The sequence below is a fragment of the Zalophus californianus genome, chromosome 2 (assembly GCF_009762305.2).
Source record: "Zalophus californianus isolate mZalCal1 chromosome 2, mZalCal1.pri.v2, whole genome shotgun sequence".
NCBI lineage: Eukaryota > Metazoa > Chordata > Mammalia > Carnivora > Otariidae > Zalophus > Zalophus californianus.
In genome coordinates, this window is record NC_045596.1 from 140,620,495 (window position 1) to 140,624,160 (window position 3,666).

At 39.2% G+C, this 3,666-nt stretch overlaps 1 pseudogene; it reads right to left on the reverse strand.

Annotated features, from left to right (window-relative positions):
* Positions 1-392: 392 nt before the first annotated feature.
* Positions 393-1,074, reverse strand: LOC113925757 (annotated as a pseudogene).
* Between the last annotated feature and the right edge of the window lie 2,592 nt (positions 1,075-3,666).

The window sequence follows — 3,666 nt, forward strand, 5'->3', positions numbered from 1 at the left end:
AAACCAGCAAAATATGCTCCTGCATACAATGGAACATAAACAGAACTTTTTTCCTGTAAGGTATAGAAATGCAAGTTCTTTTTTGAATATTGTGGATGGGTAAGATGTGTTTGTAATGGGAACTCTACTAAGCTATTATAGAGTGGGCCAGGAACACATTTATGGATTCTGGGGATGATGTGTACTGTAATTCTTTGATTGGGATAGTGGCCACTCTAGCCAAAATTAAAAAAAAAAAATGAACACAGAAGTACAAGACAAAGGCGAATGAGACTTCTCTTATATCTTAGCAACATTTAGATGGAAATCAAATTTGAATGTAAATGCATTCCACTCTGCTTTTGAAGGGGCTTTGGTTCAGCTCCCAAATTTCAATTGCTTGACGCAGTCTCCTATGAGAATACTCAAAAGGTGTCTTCTTAAACAACAAACCTATTTTTAGTGGTGGAGCCGCTCTTAGTAGCTGTGTCTGCATGGGACTGATAACCAATCACTATCTTTGGAGGAAGTCCTAACCTTTCCTTGTATACCCTCCCTATATGTGTAACAGCCTTTCTGTTTTCACATTCAGTAGTCCATATTGCTATCTTATCAACTTTAGTTCTAACATTAACAACAGCTCCACTGTTGTTGTCACTGTAGTCATCAAAAGATTCTCCAATAAGGCACAGCAGTGTCGCTAGCCAAAAGCGATCCAGGTCACTTCGTCTCTGCTGCTTGTTCAATGTAATTAGCCATCGTCCTCCTCATTTGTTTTTGTCATCATCCCACATAGGCTCAATACCATCCTTAAAAAGTGAGTAGTCACAGCCTGGCATTACATTACTAGACAACTGGATGTGGTTGTACAGAGCCCAAAAGTCTTCAACAGTATCAAACTTAGAGATCAGCCAAAGGTTTGCTTGCCAAGTTTTGCTTTTATCATTTTTTAAAAAACCACAGTGCCCATCTGTTCTGTAAAGGATGTTTAATATAGTGTTCTGGGTTAGCAACCTCCTGATTAGATTCTGTTTTCTCTTCTTCTGTAGGCGGGGGATTAGGAGTAGGGGTGGTTTCCGGTTCCACAGTCGCCATCTTAGATCGATCTCACCAACCTCCACTTCTGACAACCACTAATCTATTCTCCCTATCTATGAGCTGGTCTAACTTTTTTTTTTTTAGACTCCTGATGTAAGTCAGATATTATGACATTTGTCTTTTTCTTTCTGGCTTATTTCATGAAACATAATGCCCCTGAGGTCCATCCCTGTTGTTGCAAATGGCGGTTTCATTCCTTTTTTTTCTTAATGGTTGAATAATATTCCTGTGTGTGTGTGTGTGTGTGTGTGTGTGTGTGTGTGTGTGTGTGTGTATCACATTTTCTTTATCCATTCATCCATTGATGAACATTATGTTGTTTCTAGATTTTGGCTATTTTAAATAATGCTGCAATGAACAAGGGGGTGTATATATTTATTCAAGTTAATGTTTTAATTTTCTTTGGATAAAAATACAGAAGTGGAATTGCTGGATAATACAGTAGCTCTAGTTTTAATTTTTTGAGGAACTTCCATACTGTTTTTCATAGTGGTTACATCAATTTACATGCCTAACAACAGTACACAAGGGTTCCCTTTTCTCCTCATCCTTGCCATGTCATTTCTTGTCATTTTAATAATAGCTGTACTAACAGGTATGAAGTGATATCTCATTAAGGTTTTGATTTGAATTTCTCTGATGATTTGCAATGTTATCCATTTGTTATGTCTTCTTTTTTTTATTTTATATTTCTTTTTTTAAATCTTATTTTATTGTTATGTTAATCACCATGCATTACATCATTAGTTTTTGATGTAGGGTTCCATGATTCATTGTTTACATATAACACCCAGTGCTCCATGCAGAACGTGCCCTCTTTACTACCCATCACCAGGCTAACCCATCCCCCCACCACCCTCCCCTCTAGAACCCTCAGTTTGTTTTTCAGTCCATAGTCTCTCATGGTTTGTCTTGCCCTCCAATTCTCCCCCTTCATTTTACCTTCCTACTATCTTCTTTTTTTTTAACATATAATGTATTATTTGTTTCAGAGGTACAGGTCTGTCATTCAACAGTCTTACACAATTCACAGCACTCACCATAGCATATATCCTCCCCAATGTCTGTCACCCAGCCACCCCATCCCTCCCACCCCCCACCACTCCAGCAACCCTCAGTTTGTTTGCTGAGATTAAGAATTCCTCATATCAGTGAGATCATATGATATATGTCTTTCTCTGATTGACTTATTTCACTCAGCATAATACCCTCCAGTTCCATCCACGTCATTACAAATGGCAAGATTTCATTCTTTTTGATGGCTGCATAATATGCCATTGTGTGTGTGTGTGTGTGTGTGTGTGTGTGTGTATAAAACCACCTTCTTTGACCATTCATCTGTTGATGGACATCTTCGCTCTTTCCACAGTTTGGCTATTGTGGACATTGCTGCTATAAACATCAGGGCGCATGTACCCCTTCAGATCCCTACATTTGTATCTTTGGGGTAAATACCCAGTAGTGCAATTGCTGGGTTGTAGGGTAGCTCTATTTTAACTTTTTAAGGAACCGCCATACTCTTTTCCAGAGTGGCTGCACCAGCCTGCATTCCCACCCACAGTGTAGGAAGGTTCCCCTTTCTCCACAACCCCGCCAACATTTGTCATTTCCTGACTTGTTAATTTTAGCCATTCTGACTGTTGTGAGATGATATCCCGTTGAGGTTTTGATTTGGATTTCCCTGCTGCCGAGCGATGTTGAGCACTTTTTCATGTGTCTTTTGGCCATTTGGATGAGAACTGCTATGAGTTCTAGCAGTTTTGGGGTGGAGTTTTTTGGGTTTTCCACATAAAGTATCATATCATCTGCAAAGCTTGAGAGTTTGACTTCTTCTTTGCCGATTTGGATGCCTTTTATTTCTTATTGTTGTCTGATTGCTGTGGCTAGGACTTCTAGTACTATGTTGAATAGCAGTGGTGATAGTGGACATCCCTGCCATGTTCCTGACCTTAGTGGGAAAGCTCTCAGGTTTTTCCCCATTGAGAATGATACTGGCTGTGGGTTTTTCATAGATGGCTTTTAAGATATTGAGGTATGTGCCCTCTATCCCTATACTCTGAAGAGTTTTAATCAAGAAAGGATGCTATACTTTGTCAAATGCTTTTTCTGCATCTATTGAGAGGATCCTATGGTTCTTGTTCTTTCTTTGATTAATGTATTTTATCACATTGATTGATTTGCAGATGTTGAACCAAGCTTGCAGCCTATGGATAAATCCCACTTGGTCGTGGTGAATAATCCTTTTAATGTACTGTTGGATCCTCTTGGCTAGTATTTTGGTGAGAATTTTTGCCTCCATGTTCATCAAGGATATTGGTCTGTGATTCTCCTTTTTGATGCGGCCTTTGTCTGGGTTTGGGATCAAGGTAATGGTGGCCTCATAAAACGAGTTTGGAAGTTTTCCTTCCATTTCTATTTTTTGGAACAGTTTCAGAAGAATAGGTGTTAATTCTTCTTGAAATGTTTGGTAGAATTTCCCTGGGAAGCCATCTGGCCCTGGGCTTTTGTTTGTTGGGAGATTTTTGATGACTGCTTCAATTTCCTTAGCGGTTATAGGTCTGTTCAGGTTCTATTTCTTCCTGGTTGAGT